General features: G+C 37.5%; 1 long non-coding RNA gene across 1 annotated transcript; it reads right to left on the bottom strand.

Moving 5' to 3' along the window:
* Nucleotides 1-476: 476 nt before the first annotated feature.
* LOC121921286 lies at nt 477-20,801 on the bottom strand. Its single transcript, XR_006101887.1, has 4 exons — nt 20,742-20,801; nt 11,312-11,346; nt 8,687-8,775; nt 477-511 (listed from the first exon to the last, which is right to left on the bottom strand). It is a non-coding gene; the product is annotated as an uncharacterized LOC121921286 (long non-coding RNA).
* Nucleotides 20,802-21,136: the final 335 nt, after the last annotated feature.

Here is a 21,136-nt window from a genome sequence, read left to right on the forward strand (position 1 = left end):
GAGGAGGGCTCTTTGTCTTCCAGGCCAGGCTCTCTCCCCTCAGATGGTGGTTGGAGGAGGGCTCTTTGTCTTCCAGGCCGGCCTCTCTCCCCCTCAAAGTGGTTTGGAAGAGGGCTCTTTGTCTTCCAGGCCAGGCCTCTCTCCCCCTCAAGATGGTGGTTGGAGGAGGGCTCTTTGTCTTCCAGGCCGGCCTCTCTCCCCTCAAGATGGTGGTTTGGAGGAGGGCTCTTTGTCTTCCAGGCCAGGCCTCTCTCCCCCTCAAGATGGTGGTTGGAGGAGGGCTCTTTGTCTTCCAGGCCAGGCCTCTCCCCCTCAAGATGGTGGTTGGGGAGGGGCTCTTTGTCTTCCAGGCCAGGCCTCTCTCCCCTCAAGATGGGGTTGGAGAGAGGGCTCTTTGTCTTCCAGGCCTGGCCTCTCTCCCCCCAAGATGGTGGTTGGAGGAGGGCTCTTTGTCTTCCAGGCTGGCCTCTCTCCCCCTCAAGATGGTGGTTGGAGGATATCATTAGGTTATCTGAAAAATAAAATAGGGAGTGTCTGTGAGCTCTTTAATTCACATGAAATGTGCATGTTAGGAATGGGTCAGACTCAGTTCAATTTGGGTTTTTTTATCAGAATTTACAAAAATGGCAAATTTCTTAACAGTCAGGTAAACAATAACTTGAGGGTTTTAAAAAATTGAATAGGAGAGATGTAAAAAATATTTTTAAAAAAGACAGGTTAGTCTGTCCAAATCTAAGATGTCAAATAAAGTCAATCTCTGCACTGAGCCATGTTTCTGAGTAGCTCCTCGTCTTTAACACATATATGGGAAACCTGTAGAACACAGTCATCTCCATGCTGACAATAGCTATAGCTACTCAATATGGACAGCACAGATAAAAGTTTAAGTATATTTTGAAGAATTTTTCAAAATTTGCAAATTTCCTCATATTTGGGGTGGAAAGAACTTGAGGTTTTAAAAGAATGCAAGAGAAAGCAAAACAAGCACAGAGACGTAGCCGGGGGGGGGGACGCTTGGGGTCCGGACCCCCCCTTCCATTAGAAAAATGAATGGTGTGTGCTGCTGCACCGCCGCACTCAAGCCTCATTACAATGGTGGCACTTAGTCTGGACCCCCCCTTCCTAAAATCCTAGCTACGTCCCTGACAAGCAGATGACAATATACCCAGGCACTAGAGATAAATGTTAACCCCTCCTGCACACAGTCACTTTGCAGGATGAGAAAAGTTGTATCTCCAACAAGAAGTTTCCTTCCCTTAGAAATGGCCAGCATGCAATCAAGTCCATGATGAGGTATTCTCCTCTTTCATTTTGATAAAAACAAGGGGCTTCAGGGGCAGAGTCAAAAGAACTTGCCCCCACTTACCTGCCCAGCATGGCTTTACATGTGAGTGAAGTCTTACCAAGCAGGGAAGAAGGAGTGCCCTGGGGCTCTTCCTGCCACATACTGTGGTACATGGCAGGGAGGTGGGGGGAGCACTCAGCCGGATGTCACCCCTCTTCTAGAGTGTCACCCAGTGCGGCCTCCCCCCCACCACCACCACCACACAGGAGCCTCAGCCCACTAAATACTACACAGCTACAGCCAAAACACAGTCACCTTAAAGATATATAACACCACAGGGAGTACCAAATACTAAATGATCAGTACTGGGAGGCAGTACTACTGTACAACTAGACAGACCCTATGATACACTTTAGTGTCTATTCTTGTTGTTTGCCCTCACTTTTCTGAAGGGGGGACTCATGACTGTGTATCACAAGTTTTTCTTCACAAAATTTTTTCACAGTCAGTTTGCCATTGCTTTCCTCTGAGACTGAGATAGCATAGTCATCCATTGGCCTTCCATGGCTCAACAAGGGATTTGAACCCTGGCCTTCCAGAATCACAGTCCAGCAACCATTATACCACATTGGCTATCCTATTTTTTTCAATCATTCTCAGATCATACAGTCAGTAGAATAAGGTTTCCTATTTTTTTGTTGTTGTTAGCTCCGACTCATGGTGACCCGGGGATGAGACATCTCCAACAATCTCTGTCTTCCACTGCCTTGTCCAGATCCTACAAGCCTTTGCCCATAACCCCCTGATAGAGTCTATCCATCTAGTTTGTAGTCTTCCTCTTTTTTTTCTACCCTCTACCATTCCTAGCACTATTGTTTTTTCTAGTGATCCATGCCTTCTCATTATGTGGCCAAAGTACAATATTCTCAACTTGATCATCTTAGCTTCCAAGGAGAGCTCTGGCCTGATCTGTTCAAGAACCCATTTGTTTATCTTCTTGGCTGTCCATGGTAACCTAAGTACTCTTCTCCAGCACCACATTTCAAATGAGTTGATTTTTTTTCCTGCCTGTTTCCTTCACTGTCCATCTCTCACATCCATACATGGTAATTGAGAACACAATGGCCTGGACAATTCCGACTGTAGTGCTCAGTTGTATGACTTTGCACTTCAGTATATTTCCCAGTTCTTTCATAGCTGCCCTTCCCATTCCTAGTACAGTTGGCCCTTCTTATAGATGGATTTTTAATACATGGATTCAAGCATCCATGGTTTGAAAATGTTCAAAAAATATAAATTTCAAATATCAAACCTTGATTTTCCATTTTTTATAAGGGACACCATTATTTTATGTCATTATATTTAATGGGACTTGAGCATCCATGGATTTTGTTACCCACGAGGGATCTTGGAACCAAACCTCAGCGTATAACAAGGGTCCACTGTATTCTTATTTCTTGACTGCAGTCTCCATTCTGGTCAATGTTTGATCCTAAATATAGGAATTCTTTAACTATTTCAATTTCTTTGTTGTCTAGACTGAATTTGTGTATTTCTTCTGTGGTTATTATTTTTTGAATTCTTTATGTTCAGCATCAAACCTGCCTTTGCACTTTCATCTTTGACCTTCTTATTAACTGTTCCAATTCCTAATGTCTTCTACTAATATGGTGACATCTGCATATCTTAAGTTGTTAATATTGCTTCCTCCTATCTTAACTCCTCCTTTTTCTGATTCTAATTCTGCTTTTCTTACTATGTTTTTAACATATATGTTAAATCAGTAGGGTGATAGGATGTAGCCTTGCCTGACCCCTTTGCCTATTGGGAACAACTCTGTTTCCCCAAATTCTGTTCTGACGGTGGCCTCCTTTCCTTGATATAGATTCCTCATCAAGACTACAAGATGTAGTGGCAACCTCATGTCTTTGAGTCTATTCCATAGCTTTTCATGATCTATATAATCAAATGCTTTGCTGTAGTCTATGAAACACATGCTGTTTTTTTTTTAATTCTTTGATGCACTTCCTTAGCCATCATATGTTTGCAATGTGGTTCTTACTGCCCCTTCCTTTTCTGTATCCTGCTTGCACCTCTGGAATAAAAGTTCCCCATAACAATTAGTAAATTTTTCACCAAAGACAATTCTGTATTTACAGTACAGTTCTACAGGCTAAATGTGTATGAAATTCTTAAAAAGAATATTAGCTGATTCTCAGCATACCCATTATACAACTCTCAGCATTGTTTGTCCATAATTGCTGCTGCTTTTAGTATTCAGTAGGAAATGGATGAATAACTGTCAGGCTAAGTTAGAAAGAACACAGCATACATGTATCCATTTCATGAATAGAATAATAAGCATACAGAGATTCTATTCCCATTTGAACAAACTAGAAATGAATTTGATGTACAAAAATATCATTATCCAAAATGCCCTCTTCGTGCCAAATTTTACCTCTATTTCAAGGAATTTGCTTGGAATGTTTTTTAATGTAATTTATTGTTTAATCTCTTTTTATGTATTGTTTAAGTTTTTATAAGGGAGGGAGAACTGGGATATGGGGTTGTTTCTTTGTTTTATTGTAATTTTAACTGTATCATGGTTTATCCTTATACTGTTGGAATCCGCTTTGATTCCTTGTGAAAAAACAAAATATAAATAAATTGTAATTTTAAGAGGTAGTTTCCACAGAGTTAAATGGTACTCACTCCTATCCAGTCAGGCCAAAGAGACCAGTACATTAAGGCCATTAATAGACAGTACATGAATCCAGACAATGTCTGAATGCACAACATACTGTTTCATTGTTGAAACTGAACAGATCTCTTCTTGGGCAGTGTCTGGGTGGCAGCAATGGTCAAATCTAACAACTGCAGTTTGATTCAGTTTCTCTCCCCCCCACCCCACTGCATATTGTTTGTTTTTTTGTTGCTCCACATCAACAGCCATTTTTAAAAGTCTACATGAAAATGCATATGCACGTTAGGCACATGTAGAATAACAGAATCATAGAGTTGGCAGAGACCCCAAGGGCCATCCAGTCCAACCCCCAGCCATGCAGTAATACACAGTCAAAGCACTTCCAACAGATGGCCATCATTATATTGTTAGATCTCTTTTGACATTGGAATAGACTGCCCTGGATGATGGTGGACCCTCCATCTTTGGAGATTGTTAAACGAAGGCTGGATGGGTATCTTTTAGGAATGCTGTAGCTGTATGGTAGTGGGTTGGATTAGATGGCCCTTGTGATCCCTTCCAAGGACTAAGATTCTATTATCCTTTTTTATAATGTATTGTCTTTGCAAACAATTTTGCCTAATAAGAAATTTTTTACAAGTAGTTTCAGTTTTATATATAATTTTTATTTTATATACATACTTTTCCCTAATATTTGTATTTCTGTACAGTTTTTTTTAATAATTGGAGAATCATAGAATCATAGAGTTGGCAGAGACTCCAAGGGCCATCCAGTCCAACCCCCTGTCATACAGGAAATCACAATCAAAGCATTCCTGACAGATGACCATCCAGCCTCTGTTTAAAGACCTCTAAGGAAGGAAACTCCACTACACTCCGAGGAAGAGTGTTCCACAGTCGAACAGCCCTTACTGTCAGGAGGTTCCTCCTAATGTTGAGATGGAATCTCCCCTCCTGGAGCTTGCATCCATTGTTCCAGGTCCTAGTCTCAAGTCCACAAAATTCAGAAGAATGCAAATATCAAATTGTAACAACATATTGGTCCAGGTACTGGCTAAGACAACATGAATTAGGTAAATTTGCATTAAAAATCTGAATTACTGGATGGAAGATCATCTGGGAATCCAACGAAAGTCATCCTCAGATTCCATCCCAAATTATATGAATCAGTGATAACAGTTTTATACTGTGTGGTCCCAAAATCTGTTTCCGTCTGCTCAAAACCAAAGCATGACAAATGCATGGCATTTCCCAACACACTCGGAAGTTGAAACCACATTATTAAAGCCTAATTTACTGAAGTGAATCCACCATGGCAATTTAGATAGCACAAGAGGTGGCATTTAGAATCCATTCTCAATAACAGCTTTCTTAATATCTCTTCAGAAACAAAGTTCCAATTAAATCCAAAAGAACTGCTTGTAATAACAAATATAAACAAAGGAAGAAAAACTCAGAAGCAGCCATTTGTGGAAGGAGATAGCATTTTATCAAAACAGAAAATTGTTCAAAGGGTGTTTCAGCTCTTTTCTCTCAGCTGTTTCCACAGCTTCCAAGGGTGCTTCTAAATGAATACAAAAGAAAATACTCTTTGCAAAAATGATACTTGGGAAATCTCACAGTTGAATAAGACCTACAGGCAAGGGCCTGAATCCATACATCAGTAGAATTTACCTATGTGTTGGCTTACCATTCAGCTATTGATTTAATAGGCCTACTCTAGTTGGGACCAACTAACAAGATTTAAGGAAAGTGATGGATGATACGTTTGCATAATCTTCAACATTTCACAGATGAAAACTGGGCTACGTATAGCCATATATTGCATGGTTAAGATGGCAAAAGTGAGTAATGGGGAAGAACAGGCAAGCTAAGAGAGGCTGTAGCATTTTGCTTTTGCCTGAACCTACTGGGAAGGGCGAGATTCCAACCCTACTTTCTTTTTCTTTCCCCCTACTTAGTTAATAGAGCACAACTACCTTTACACTTTGAATTCAGTTTGCAGCAAATGAGCTGAGCTTAGGACAAATGAAGAAATTGAGACACGAGAGAAACTGGGACATCTTAAAAGTAACTGTAAAAGTGAGATGACAGAGGATTAATTGGGACTGTCCCTGCCAAATCAGGACACCTGCAGAGTATAATCTTGCAGTCACAAGTCATCAGTTCTATACAAAGTCCTGGGCTGGATAAAGAATGTTTTCTGGAAGCTAGTCTAAGGCTGCACTCCAGTGAACACTTACCTGGAATTGAGTCCAAATGTAATCACAATGCCTGCATCAGCCCTGCAGAAATAATGCAACTGGACACCACTTTAACTGTGATGGATCAGTGCTATGGAATGCTGGGATTTGTAGTTAGGTGCTGCACCAGAGGTCACTGACAAAGAAGACTAAATAAAACTACAAATCCCAAATTCCACAACATGCTATTGAGCCATGGCAGTTAAACAGGAGGACTGACTAGCAGCTGATGTAAGCTGTAATTAAGATGTAAGTAAGGTAGATGGGTGGGTGGCTCATGCCAAGAGAGACTGCTTAATTAAGTATGCTTATACTTATGGGCCAAGATATTAGACCAGCTACTTAGTTAAGTATACATATTCTTAACTAAGTAGTTGATCTAGGTTTTCAACCCCTTTTAGTAGAATAACATAAAGTAATGAATTACTGGTTTCTGTGCTGTAAAAACAAACACACAATTCCTGGATGATTGTTTCTTCCCTAATTCTATCCCTCTTCGAACAAATTTACCAAGAATAGTTGGCTGTTTTTCTGGAGTTTATCAGACAAGGGAAATTGGAAGTATAATCCAATGGCAATCTGAATGCAATCATGGGGTTTCAGATTATTGTGTAATAACCCACTACATGCAAATTCGGGTAATGGGAAGTCAGTCCGAATGCAATCATGTGGTTTCACGTTATTGCGTGATAGACTGCTGCATCCAAATTCAGGCAACGGCATGCTATTTTCGGGCAATGGGGAGCTAGTTCGAATGCAATGTGCATTCACATAATTTCACTAAACTAGAGACTTTAAGTGAATGCGTTCTGGTCCCACTTTCTTTTCATTCGAATTTAAGAGAAATTCCTCCCGTTTGATAAACCCCTCTGTCTCTCTCCCTAGCTCCACACATAGACTTTGAGGATTATGTCCAAGAAAGAGCAAAGCTTTGTCTACAAGTATACAAGAGGGTTAGGTTTTATCAGCAATATTATTCTACAATGTGGGGAAAATCTCAACACTTTAAACATTTTTTTTCATGCTTCCCAGTTTAGAGAGTTTATGCTTGATCTACAAATATGTGGACTCAGTTCCAGGAATTATCTTGCTTGAAGCCTTGCTATTACTTTGCAGTTGCAATAGACAATACAACGTGCCCAAGGAAGCCTAGGCAATCTACTGTAGCAATGGAGATCCTGAGATGTTTAAACCTCCAAGTGAGGAGATCCAGCCAGAACAAGTAAAACAGCTGTCAGTTCATCTCCACAAGGATACTCTGTTCATGTTTCAGAAGTACTTTCTCTCTCTGCTTCGTCCCCACAATTCCCTTATCCTCTGCCATGTGTGGCATTCATCACTCTTGGGTCAAAGTATCACCTCAACAAGTGAGAATGGTGACCTCAATACATGGCACAGCTTCAGCTGAAGGAACAGCCTCTGGTACAATTTCTTGTTCATTCAGTCTCATCCTAGCTTTGAGCTACAATCTGTCACAATAGGCACACTTTCTGATTTGATCTTCTCTCTCTCTCTCTCTCTCTCTCTCTCTTTCTCCCTATCTTTTTCCTCCTCCTCCTCCTCTTTTCATTTTATTTTTCTGCCAGCTTCTTCTTTCAGAGGTGCATCCTTAAGGAAATGCATGTCCTTTATACTTTTCCTTCTGTGTGCATAACGGAAAATTATCTGCATAATTTATCATATATTCCCTTTAGCTAAGCGTGTGTGTTTCCCCCCCTTAGAAGCAGTGTGTGTGTGTGTGTACAGACACACACACATACACACCTTTTAAGGGGGAAAACATGTTGTGCATACAGAGGCAGGAAGACAAATCCTCTCCCTAGCATTCCAGTCCTAAAATGGTAACCACCTGCTGGCTATTTTTATTGTTCTTTTCTGTGCAAACAAGACATTCTCTCTGTTCTCCCTCAGACTCTTTTCCACATTTTCTAGTCTCATAGTATGTTCATACATCCAATTACATTCTTGAAGATCAATTTAACCTGTGGCTGGAATATAAATGCAACCTAGCATCAGAGCTTTATTTATTTATTTATTTATTGAGTCTAATGGGAGCCAGCATGGTGTAGTGGTTTGAGCATTGAAATATGACTTTGGAAACCAGAGTTTGAATCCCCCACTTGGCCATGGATACCCACAGAGTGACCTTGGACAAGTCACTCTCGCTCAGTCTCAGAGGAAGGCAAATACAAATCCCCTTTGAATAAACCTTGACACACACAAAAGAAAGGAAAAGAAAAGAAAACAAAGACCTGCAACTTGATGGATCACCATAAGTCAGAAACAACCTGAAGGCACACTGCAACAAAAATACTGCTAATGCTTCTTTAACTCATAGGTTTTGGAAATGCCTTGCCATTGCCTCATTTTGGGTGGAAATAATTACACAAATAAACTTGGTATTAAAAAGTGATATGATATTTAGTGATGTGCATGTTCTTTTAAACTACTCACTCATGTCTCAGCATTTCACCCATGGTCTTTGTAAATGGAGCTTTCATGCCCTCAGCTGCTAAAAGACTGAAAGATAACATTTCCCCAACCTGTAATCCAATGGATAGAAAGAAATAACCATGCTTGCAACATTCTGGACCAATTTAAAAAGGGGTTAAAAACACACCTGTTCCAGCAGGCATACCCCTAATGCCCCCGAAGTACTCCCCTCTCCCCTCTCAGTGGCACTGTAGTGCTAGCTGGTGCTATTTGTATTGTGTACTTGTGATTTTATTTTGATGTTTTATTGTGTATAATGCTGTTGTTGCATTTTAACATGTTGTTACCCGCCTTGATCACTGGAAAGGCGGGCTACAAATAAAATTTTATTATTATTATTATTATATTATTTAAAAATGTGATATATTGATGTAACCTACAAATGGACTTATATTCAGATACTTGGTCTGCTTTTACTGAAATTTATGACTAATTATTTAGGAGTGTGTTAGATAGAGGTCTGGGGAGGTGACACCTGGAATTTATATATCTTAATTGTTTTGCTTAACCCCCTGAGTTAAGGAAGAGTGTGCTGGATAGAGGACTGGGGAGGAGACACTCGGAAATACATAACTCAATTGTCTTGCCAAACTTTTAAAGTAAAGGAGAAGTGTGGTGGAAGGAGGAGTGGAGAGAGGACATTTGGAATAAGACACTTGATATATATGCAATTAATATTTACATCTTAAAGCGTTCAGAATATAAGAAAACTTAATAAATTTGCTCCTCTTTTATCTCTAATTTCTCTTGATTGTATGTACAGTGGTACCTCGGGATACGAAATACCCAGGTTACGAATTTTTCGGGATACGAATAAATCCCATAGGGATTTATTGTTTCGGGTTACGAAAGTTTTTTCGGGTTACGAAAAAACTCCGGCGCTGTTTTAAATGGAGCCACGGCGGAGCCGCAGCTTTTTTCCCCATTAGCGCCTATGGCAATTCGGCTTACGAAGGTTTTTCGGGTTACGAAATTAGCCGCGGAACGAATTAATTTCGTAACCCGAGGCACCACTGTATTGGAATCTTGGGGGATATACCTATATTGAAAGTAAGGAGAATTCAAGACGGAGGTAGAATTGATAAATTGTTAGAGCGATAATATAAGTTGTGAATATTTTGATACTTCTATAATTTAATAAGTTATAATAGGAGAAGTGGACTTGACGGAACTTGACTTGATTTGATACTATTAATAATATAGAGAGACGGCAAACAGTTTGCCCAGGTGAGTCTTCTATTTGAATTATAGTAATTTTACTGGCTTCTTTCTGGGTTCTTTTTTATTTTTTGTTATATGTATATATATATATATATATATATATACACACACACACACACACACACACGTACACACACACACACACACACACACACACACACACACAACTATCCATCATGGCAACAGGTGCAAAGAAAACTATGCAAACCTCAACAAACTCCAGAAGAGGCTCTGATGCAACCTCCTCAAAACCATCCGACCCAACAGCACAACTCTTTATGGAACAATTTAACTTATTTAAGGAAGAAATGAGAAGGGAATTTAAGGAATCTAGGGAAGAAACTAAGGAGGATATACAAAGGGAATTGAACTCTTTTGGAAAGAAACTGGAGAATATAACGAAAGATATCACAGGCCTGCAAATGGAGACTAAGAAATTAGGAACCAAGACAGATGAACTAGAAGAATCTAATAAGGTTCTAAAGGAGAAATGTAAAGTAATGGAAAATAAATTGCTGATACAAGAGGTCCGTCATAGGGAACAAAGTTTGAAACTAAGAGGCATACCAGAGGAAATAAAGGAAGATCTATATGACAAAGTAAATTTAGCTTTAGCAAATTTCATTGATGTCACAGAAGCTGAAATGGGAACAGTGATAGATAAAGTTTTCAGACTGAACTCTGCAGTTGCACGTGAAAAGAAGTTACCACGTGATGTGGTGGTATCTTTTATAGGATCTAAATGGAGAAATGAGGTCCTACAAAAAAGCTACACTTCGGAATTTTCCGTAGATGATACAACGGTGAAAATCTTTAAAGACGTGCCTGTGGAAATTCTTCGAAAGCATCATGATTATAAATTTCTAACACAAGAACTGATGAAGAGAAATATCCCTTACTCATGGGATAGAATTGAAGGAGTCTCAGTGTTATTTAAGCAAAAGAGATACAGAATCAACTTGGTATATAAGGCAAAAGATTTCCTAAAGAAAATGAGATCAGAGATGGGGAAAGAATCCCAGGAAGAAAGATCAATGTTGACAAGGAAGCAAGAATGCAAATTAAGGGAAGAAGAAGAAGCCCGGAAAAAAGCAGAATTAAATCGACAAGACGAGGAAAAAGGAAACCTATCTGGAGAGGAAATAAGCGAAGAAGGAATATAACATAAATAATACATAAATAATACCTATAACTTACTAACACATTAATTATAAGTCAAAATGGAACTTAAAGTAACTTCCTGGAATGTAAAAGGACTTAACTCTAAATTCAAATGCAGCAAAGTCTTCCACTACTTGTCAAAAAAAACAAACTGGTATTACTTGTCTGCAAGAAATAAAGATAAAACAAAAAGATTATAAATACCTGAAGAATAACAAATTGGGCCAGATGTTTGTCTCCTTAAATGAGAAAAGGAAAAGCGGGGTGGTGTTATACGTTAATAATAAAATAGAGGCAAAAAAAATATTTAAAGATGAAGAAGGTCATTTTTTGGGTGTGGAATTTTTTTTTAATTTATATTGATTAAAAAAAACTTCAGTCTGTACAATCAAATTGTCAAATGTACAATCACAAAATGCATCTTACACCATGTAATTCATCACAATTACAATAAATAATAACATTAAAGTCATTCTCCCTTGCCTCGTGTTTTGTATTTTTTTTCAGATTTCTATTGTTGACGTTCTTATCCAAAATTCTTACTCTTCAGAAAAGAAAATATTCAACTATCAGTCAAAGTATTCATTCTTATTATTTCCATTTTATATTATCCAGTGTCTTTTCAAATATTCGTCCATTAATTTCCAATTTTTGTTCTCTTCTTCTTTACCTTTTAATAACATTGTCAGCTTATCCATCTCTTTTAGTTCTAAAACTTTCTGAAACCACTCATCAACATCTGGTACTTTCTCGTTTTTCCAATATTTTGCCAACAGTATCCTGGCAGCAGTTGCCAAATATATCATAATCCTCCAATAGGTTTTCTCTGTTTCCTTTCCCAAAAATGTAGTAATGTTAAGCAAGTACAATTCTGGTGACAAAGGGTATCTGACATTAAGCATTTTTTGTATTACATTATGTATTTTCCCCCATAATCTTTTGATTTTACTACATCCCCACCACATATGGTAATAAGAGCCTTTTTCCTTCAAACACTTCCAACATCTATCATTATTTGTATTAAACATTTTTGCTATTCTTACCGATGTGAAATACCACCTATTATAAACCTTAATATAATTTTCCTTTAGATCCTGCGACACCGTGAATTTACAAGTCTTTCTCCATGAGTTTTCCCAATTTTCCATTGTTATTGCATGTCCAAATTCTTGCACCCATTTGTCATGCTGTGTGTAACAGTTTCACTTTCCAGTTCACGTACTATGAGCACTTTATATATTTTTGCTATTTTAACTTTTTCTTGTGCCCAGATTGTTTTATCAAATTCATTTTCACCGCATTCAAACTCTTCTTTAGTCATATCTTGTTTAAATTTTGATCTTATTTGTAAATATCCAAACCATTGCAATCTTATCCCTTCGTTTTCCAATTCTTCCTTAGATTTTATATCCACCTCTCCCTTCTTATTCTTTTTTAGCAGATCTTTATATCTTATCCATTCTTGGTTTTTGTCCCATCTACTAAAGAAAGCCTCCTGTGTAGAAACCCAGGCTGGTATTTTTTGATAATATATTTTCCTTACACTAGTCCAGATTTTTAACAATGGCTTACGGATAGCATGATTTACAAAGTCAATGTTCACTCGATGTTTCTGATACCACAAATAAGCATGCCATCCAAACCTTGTGTTGCTTGATTCAATGTTTAACAATTTTAAATTATCTGCCTTAATCCAATCCTGTATCCACATTAATCCACATGCCCAGTAGTACATTTTTAAGTCAGGTAGCCCACAACCTCCTTTTTCAAATTCTTTTTTTTTTTTTTTTTAATATTTGGTTCTTAATTCTCGCCTTTTTACCTTTCCACAAAAATTTATTTATTTCCTTATTCCATTCTATAAATACTTTCTCATTTGTAATGATAGGGAGGTTCTGGTACAAAAACATTAACCTCGAAAGTATATTCATTTTCAAAGTTGCTACTCTTCCTAACCAAGAGATATCCAACTTATCCCATCTCTGTAAATCCTTTGTTATTTGAGACCAGACTTTTTTATAGTTGTTTTCATATAATTCGATATTCTTATTTGTAATCCAAATACCCAAATATTTTACCTTTTTTACAATTTTAATTCCTGATTTTTTCTCTAATTCTTTTTCCTTTTCCCCTTTCATATTTTTTGTTATCACCAGTGTTTTCTCTTTATTTATCTTAATTCCAGAAAGCATTCCAAATTCTTTTAACTCCTTTAAAGTAGATTTGATACCTTTCAATGGGTCTTCTAATATTATTACCAAGTCGTCTGCATAAGCCCGGATTTTATATTCATATCCTTTCTCTTTAGTACCCTTTATTTTGTGGAAATTTTACAAGATGGCATTAAGTATCTTATAGTGGGTAGCTATGCTCCAAATGAGAAACAACACACGTTTTACAAAAAATTAAATGAACAATTGAGACAAGAAGAGTATGAAAACATAATCGCAATAGGGGACTGGAATGCTGTGGTAGATCCTACTAAAGATAGAAAAGCAGGGGGGGAAAAGATGAAAAAAAGCAAAGGAAAACTCCCTACCACTTTTTTTGAGTTACAAGAAGAATGGAAATTACTCGATGTGTGGCGAAAACTCTATCCAGACAATCCGGGGCATACTTTTCTCTTGGAAACATATAAATCTACCTCGAGAATTGATATGTTCCAGATATCAAATATACTTTTCCCTAAAGTTAAAAACATTGACATTTTGCCTAAATTGATCTCGGATCACAACTTGATTATCATGACTATAGAGGGTCAAAAGAAACAATTTAATTGGAAATTGAATGACTTTCTTTTGAATCATAATAAAACGATTGAAGATGCTAAATTAATGTTGAAGAATTACTTTCAAGTAAACTGTAATGGAGAAGTATTAATGAAAACAGTATGGGACACGTCCAAGGCAGTCATGAGGGGTTTTTTCATTCAAAAAGGAGCTGAGATAAAAAGGAAGTGGAGCCAAGAAATTACAACCATAGAACAGAAAATTAAGGAAACGGAAAAAGAACTTAGTAAAGACCCCACAAATGACAAACTTGTTAAACAACTAAAATTCTGGAAGAAGCAATTGAACAAGGAAATCACGAAACAAGTAGCTAGGAAAATCAAATTGTTGAAACAGAAAAATTTCGAATTTGCAAATAAAAATGAGAAATGGTTATCAAATAGATTGAGGCAGCAGAAGGAAAAAAACACGATCACTGAGATTAAAGTTAAGGGGAAGACGGTTAGGACCCAAGAAGGTATAATGGACGCTTTTAAAGATTATTATGTGGATTTGTATAAAGAAGAAGAAGTTTCATTACAAGAAATAAAAAGGTATCTAGATAAACAAGAAATAGTAGAAATCTCACAAAACCAGCAAATGATCTTGAATGCGGCCTTTTCTATGGAAGAAGTGGAAGAAGCCATAAATGATTTAGAACCTAACAAAGCTCCAGGTCCAGACAGGTTCTCAGCAAACTATTATAAAATACTCAGAGAAGAACTTAAAATTACATTGATAAATACTCTAAACGATATTAGGAACCATGATTTACCAGAAACTTGGAAAACTGCAAATATTGTATTAATACCAAAAGAACTTAAGGATAAATCTGAGATGGCAAATTATAGACCCATATCTCTTTTGAATACCGATTATAAAATTTTAACATCAATTTTGGCGAAAAGATTCAAAAATGTCTTGGAAGAATATATCAACTCTGACCAGAATGGATTTCTACCCGCTAGATATCTAAAAGAAAATATGAGAACAATAATCAACATCTTGGAATATTATGAAATAAATAATGGAGAAAAATTGGCCTTAATATTTGTGGACACGGAAAAGGCCTTCGACAAAGTAAATTGGAATTTTATGAAGGAAGTACTTCAAAGAATGAAAGTGGGGACAAATTTTCTAAACTGCATCGGAAGAATTTATACGGACCAAAAAGCACAACTGATAATTAATGGGAAGGGAACCAAAACATTTATTATATTTAAAGGAACACGGCAAGGATGCTCTTTGTCGCCACTACTTTTTATAACAATCATGGAAATTCTGGCTAATAATATCAGAAGTAATAAGGAAATTATAGAAACCAAAGTGAAAGGGAAAGAATATAAACTCAAGATATTTGCGGACGATTTAGTTGTGATATTAGATGATCCTATTGGCCAAATAGATAACTTGTTCAAAAGCTTTGAAGAATTTGGGAAATTGGCAGGGTTTAAAATAAATAAAAACAAGACTGCGATTTTGATCAAAAACCTTTCAAAAAAAGAAGAGCAAGGAATTGAGAGGATATCAAATTGTATGGTGAAAAAGAAAATAAGATATTTAGGTATATGGTTAACCAATAAAAATGCTGATCTCTTTGAAAATAACTATAAAAAACTTTGGATGGAAATTAAGGAAGATTTTAAAAAATGGTCCAAATTGGACATATCCTTAACAGGAAGAATTGAAGCCATAAAAATGATGGTACTGTCTAAAATAAACTTCCTATTTCAAATGATTCCAATTTACATCAAAGGGAAGACATTTAAATTATGGCACAGAGATATTAAAAATTTCATATGGGGAAATAAGAAAGCACGAATCAAATGGAAGGTAATGACAAATCAAAAAAGGATGGAGGAGGAGGAGTACCAAACCTGGAGCTGTATTACCAAGCAAATGTTTTAAACTGGATGGCAGACTGGGTAAAGCTTGAAAACCAAAATGTGTTAAAATTAGAGGAGTTTAACAATAGATTCAGCTGGCACGCATACGTGTGTTATGAGAAAGCTAAAGTCCATAAAGAATTTCTGCAACATGAAATCAGAAAGGTTTTATTAACAATGTGGGAGAAAATTAAAAAGAAGATTTACAGGAAAATACCCCTATGGACATCAATGCAAGAAGCTTTTTTCGGAAGATGGGAATCAACAGACAAATGGTTAAAATATGGAGATTTATTATTAAAAAATAAAGATGGTACCCACCGGATGAGAACAATGGAAGAACTAACTCAAGTAGATATCAAGATGAACTGGTTTTTGTATACACAACTAAAAGAACGTTATAAAATGGACCTAAAACTGGATGGATCTGAAGATGATACAGAGGAATTTGACAAAATAGTGCTTGGAGATGAGCAAAAGAGAGTATCTAAATTATACAAATTTCTATTAAAAATCGATCAGGAGCAAGAAGTAGTTTCAGATGCAATGATTAAGTGGGCTACTGATTGTGGGCATACTATTGAACTAGAAAGTTGGGAACATGCCAGAAAAAAAACCAAGGAGTTCACACACTCGCAAAGCTTGAGGGAAAACCATTGGAAGATGGAGAACCGCTGGCATCTAACTCCCAGCAGACTAGCGCTGATCGATAACAAAAAATCTAACAAATGCTGGAAATGTAACTCGGCAAGAGGAACCTGTTTCCACGTGTGGTGGCACTGCCCCAAACTGAAAACCTATTGGAAAAAAATTCATACAACAATTGAAAACATACTAAATATAAAATTCGAACTCAAACCGGAAATATACCTATTAAACATGACAAATAAGTTATCAGCAGAAGTAGAAAAGACACATGGAAAAATAATGTTATACATGGTAACTACTGCTAGATTACTATTAGCACAATTTTGGAAAGAGAATAGTTTTCCAAATATAGACCTATGGCTCCAAAAGCTTATGGACATGGTTGAGATGGATAAGCTCACAGCATATCTAAAACTTAAAAACATCGATAAGATAGAGAAAGATTGGGACCTAGTAATACAATTCTGTAAATCGAGATGGTTAAGCGAAGGGGTTCATTGATATTTTCAAGAAAACTGTATGATGTTGAATTTTTGTAAATATATAAACAATAGTTAAGGTCATAGATCTCAGACGGACAAGGGGGGGGGATGAAAATCATAGATGTTAATGAAAATCCGACAAGAAGTGTGGGCTAATCACAATTGAGAAATATGGGCTAAGGAAGTAATGAAACTATGATGTTGGAAATGGATTATATATGATATGTAATATATAATTCTAATGAATCATGTGAATGATGGGATTTTTTTATACAATAATAAAAATATAATAATAATAAAAAAGAAACGTCAGGAATAAACTCTTCTAGAACATGGCCACATAGCCTGACAAACCCACAAAAAACTATAGATGCCGGCCATGAAGGCCTTCAACTTCACAGTGGATGAGTGACTTTTTGACCTCACCTGACTAGCTCAGGTATCCCTCCCTTCCCTGCTGCCCCACACCAATGTTTCAATTTCAAAAGGATCTTAAGATTTTGGAGAAGTATTTGCATCACTTTCCTTAGTCATTGCAATGAGGTATGATAACCTTCTCCTTCCCACAGATTCTATAGGCATTCTACCATCCAACCCTACATATTTTGTATTGCTGGAAGATTATTCGTCTCACATAGCTTGCTCTTTGGATTTTTTACTATCCTCTCATTTCTCATCCCAAATTGTATCAAGTCTGTAGCATTTTAATGGCATTCCTCAGAAATATGTCTATGTGTCAAGAGCCAATCCTGAGTTGAATTATGTCAAGATAAAATAACAACAGAGGTCATCATCCATTCATCTGTGGTGAACAAACTCTTCCATTTCTGCATAGTGAGACATGATGTGAAAGCAGAAGTGTTCCCAGAGCCTCAATTAATCAGATTAGATGTTATGAAAGAAATAAAACTGTAAGGAATCATGACACACGGGTGCACTTACCATAGAACAGACTAGGCTGTGAGTAACTTGTTTATCAAGTTAAGTTGTAAAACACAGGAACTGTGCTTCTTTAGAGAAAATATAAGTGGCCCTTATTCCTGCTGAAAATTATGGTTTTCCAGGTCTGAGAATTGTGGGGATATATTTTCATCTCTTCGGAAGTCTCTGTGGCTTTCAGTTTCCTTTGAAGTGGAGCAAATATATAATGGAGAATGAGGTGGTAGATGTTTGTGCAAGCAGTGGGAGCTAGTGGTTTCTACAGGTGCAGTCACACAACAGAATTAAAGGAGTTGGACAGCCCTTTCACTGCCATGATTCTACCCTGTGAACTCCTGGGATTTGTTGTTTGATGAGGCACGTGAGCTCTTTGACAGACTGAATACCTCACCAAACTACAAATCCCAAGATTCCACAAGATGGTGTCATGGCAGTTAAAGTGGTAACAGACTGCTTTGGTTCTGCTGTGTGGATACATCCCAAACCAGTGAATCCAGTTTTAATCTGAATTTCAAAGTAGCTGTACAAAGACTTTATCACACCAGCCTGCTGTCTCACCACATTCATGCTCATTTAAGAATGGAAGTATACCAGTTTGGCATCATTTCTTATCACACTTTTCCTCACAATAATGCTTTGGTGATCCATGGTTGTGTGATCTGTTTTCCTCACTACCAAACACCAAATTCTGGGAGGAAGAGTGAGGACGAGTGAGCACAGCTGCCAACTTCCAACTGCTGGCTGCTGTGTAATTGTGCTCACAGCCAGGGGTGTCATGGGTGGGGCACACCAGGTGACACCCTAAGAGTAGGGGACACCACTTTTTCCCAAACATCTGCCTTTTGGCAAGAATGGGCTGTGTAACAGTAGTACAAAAATATATACTAGGGCCTGTTACAATATATATATATACTAGGGCCCGTTACAAAAATATATACTAGGGCCCCTTCCGGATGCCCCTAACCCTAATACGGATTGAGTCTGTACAAAATGGCGGCGCCCGTTCCACAAGGGGGCTGCCATCTTTACGTAGCGGGTGCGCTGTGTCCGCACGTTGTGCAGTGCATATGACGTTGCGAGTGCGCCATTATATACATTGTTTGTAACCCTTTTAAACAAACGTAGATAAAATTTATTTATAGTACCCTTTGTTTTTGGTCTTTTCAAATACATTGTTTCAATACTGCTGTTAAAATATGCTTTTTAGCCTAGGGTTGCCATAATTGTCCACTATTACCAGGGACAAAATGCAGGACAAATTCGAGACCAAACTGGAGGACAACTGCAGGACAAAACTCAGCCCAAAATGTAGGACATTTAAGGTCCTCCATTTTTCTAAAATGTTCTATATTTTGGGCTGAGTTTTGTCCTGCAGTTGTCCTACAGTTTGGTCTCAAATTTGTTCCACATTTTGTCCCTGGTAATAGTATCATGGAACAGTCTGTTAAACTTCAGACAAAAACCAAGAACTGATTCTCAACCTCAGATTGAAACTATCAGTTGCTACTCACTACATGGACAAGCAGTCCTTTCCCCCAGCCCTGCTTCTGCCTAGGTTTCATAGGGGTTGTACAGACTGGCGTTTAAATGCTGCCTCTTTTTGCTGCACAGCGTTACTGCAGCAACCAAATGGAGAGGTAACGCTGCACAGCAAAAAAGGAGCTGCCTAGAGCGGCTCCCTTTTTGCACCATTATAAGGGCTGCAGCGCAGCCTTTTGTGGTGCTTTCTGTACAAGACATGTGGGTGCTCAGACACCCAGACATCATCTACACACCCCATGTGTGGGCGGTGCTGCTGAATAGTGGCACTGCTGGCATGTAATAGGGCTCAGGACCATGTGGTTGGTGTGTGGTCTCGAACTATACTATCGCTGCCAGGACGTCACGTCCTGGAGGTATGTATTGGGCCATAGAGAGCAATGAATACCTTGCTACTTTCATAGAGTTGGATATTATTTAAATGATATGGTCTACCTCAAAGCAGAACTGTGATCCACCCCATGCAGTTCTTGTTATGTGTCTTCAGGTCAACTGCCACTTATGATAGGATTTTCTTGGTAAAATTTATGCACAAATAGTTTGCTATTGCCTTCCTCTTTAGCTGAGAGGGTATGGCTTGCCCAAGTTCACCCAATGTGTTTCTGTGGATGAGTAGGGATTTGAACCCTGGTCCTACATAATCTTATTACAACATTCAGATCACTATACTACTCTTTATACAAACATTTTTGTATTTCCTCCAATATTCTAATTATGTGGTGCATCTGTAAATGTCTGATTCATGATTCATACATTCCTTTCAGTCCAGGAGAATAAAGAACCAGTATACAAGACAAATAAGTAGTCATTTTGCATTTTTCTTATGCCCTGGTGGCGCAGTGGGTAAATGCCTGTACTGCAGCCATTCACTCGAAACCACAAGGTTGCGAGTTCAAGACCAGCAAAAGGGCCCAAGCTCGACTCAGGCTTTGCATCCTTCCAAGGTCGCTAAAATGAGTACCCAGACTGTTGGGGGCAAATTAGCTTACTTGCTAATTAGCTTACTTGCTGTTCACCGCTATGATCTTTGGAATAGCGGTATATAAATAAATAAACAAATAAATTATTATTATACAGGCTACAGATAGCACAAAACCTATGCAACCTGGTCTGATTTGGTATAATGTTATTTTAAAAGGAACGACAAAGAAATTACTAAATAACTGCTTTTATACAATCAAAATAGAACCTAGAAATCCATGGTGTGTGATAAGAAGATCAAGCAGAATGAAATGGACTCTCAGAGGCAGTCAATAAATCATGCTGTGAAACCTGCAATTCTTCTATATAATCTACCAGTCTTTTTTGTTGTTAATTAGGGGCTTACATATCATTGATCAGCAGGAACACTACCCTAAATATTAATACTTACAAAATTTCTTCAACAACTTCACAAAGCAGCTGATTTCATAGGAATGGGAAATGACTAGTTACAGATTGATATGTACCTGTGTGGGAAAATGTTAATATGGATCAGCAGGTTGGAATTCTGTTGGAATTCATTCCCATTTAATAATAATAATAATAATAATAATAATAATAATAATAAAAATTATTTCTATCCCACCTCTTCAACATGATCTAGGTAGCTTACATCAATAAAAATCATATAATACAATAAAATAAGTCCCACTATCCCCTCCCTCCTTAAAACAAATCAACATAATAATTGCAACATAACAATGACTATAATAAAATACAGTTAAAATCATTAAAAATCACAAGAACAGGATATCATGTGATAGTGATTAGAATAGTCCATATCAG

Source organism: Sceloporus undulatus, chromosome 2, assembly GCF_019175285.1.
Source record: "Sceloporus undulatus isolate JIND9_A2432 ecotype Alabama chromosome 2, SceUnd_v1.1, whole genome shotgun sequence".
NCBI lineage: Eukaryota > Metazoa > Chordata > Lepidosauria > Squamata > Phrynosomatidae > Sceloporus > Sceloporus undulatus.